Genomic DNA, 1,273 nt, shown 5'->3' on the forward strand with positions numbered 1-1,273 from the left:
TTTTATTATGTTGAGGTATGTTCCTTCTATTCCTGCTTTCTGAAGAGTTTTTATCATAAATGGATGTTGAATTTTGTCAAAGGCTTTCTCTGCATTTATTGAGATAATCATATGGTTTTATTTTTCAATTTGTTAATGTGGTGTATTATGTTGATTGATTTGTGGATATTGTAGAATCCTTGCATCCCTGGGGTAAAGCCCACTTGGTCATGGTGTATGATCTTTTTAATATGTTGTTGGATTCTGTTTGCTAGAATTTTGTTAAGGATTTTTGCATCTATGTTCAACAGTGATATTGGCCTGTAGTTTTCTTTTTTTGTGGCATCTTTGTCAGGTTTTGGTATTAGGATGATGGTGGCCTCATAGAATGAGTTTGGAAGTTTACCTTCCTCTGCAATTTTCTGGAAGAGTTTGAGTAGGATAGGTGTTAGCTCTTCTCTAAATTTTTGGTAGAATTCAGCTGAATGGCTGCAATCCAAAAGTCTACAAGCAATAAATGCTGGAGAAGGTGTGGAGAAAAGGGAACCCTCTTACACTGTTGGTGGGAATGCAAACTAGTACAGCCACTATGGAGAACAGTGTGGAGATTCCTTAAAAAACTGGAAATAGAACTGCCTTATGACCCAGCAGTCCCACTCCTGGGCATACACACTGAGGAAACCAGAATTGAAAGAGACACGTGTACCCCAGTGTTCATCGCAGCACTGTTTATATAGACATGACATGGAAGCAACCTAGATGTCCATTGGCAGATGAACAGATAAGAAAGCAGTGGTACATATACACAATGGAGTATTACTCAGCCATTAAAAAGAATACATTTGAATCAGTTCTAATGAGGTAGATGAAACTGGAGCCTATTATACAGAGTGAAGTAAGCCAGAAAGAAAAACACCAATACAGTATACTAACGCATATATATGGAATTTAGAAAGATGGTAACAGTAACCCTGTATACGAGACAGCAAAAGAGACACTGATGTATAGAACAGTCTTTTGGACTCTGTGGGAGAGGGAGAGGGTGGGATGATTTGCGAGAATGGCATTTAAACATGTATAATATCATATATGAAATGAGTCGCTAGTTCAGGTTCAATGCACGATACTGGATGCTTGGGGCTGGTGCACTGGGACGACCCAGAGGGATGGTATGGGGAGGGAGGAAGGAGGAGGGTTCAAGATGGGGAACACGTGTATACCTGTGGTGGATTCATATTGATTATGGCCAAACCAATGCAATATTGTAAAGTTAAAAAATAAAAAAAAATTTTTA

The sequence above is a fragment of the Bison bison genome, unplaced genomic scaffold, assembly GCF_000754665.1.
Source record: "Bison bison bison isolate TAMUID 2011002044 unplaced genomic scaffold, Bison_UMD1.0 scf7180017864363, whole genome shotgun sequence".
Lineage (NCBI taxonomy): Eukaryota > Metazoa > Chordata > Mammalia > Artiodactyla > Bovidae > Bison > Bison bison.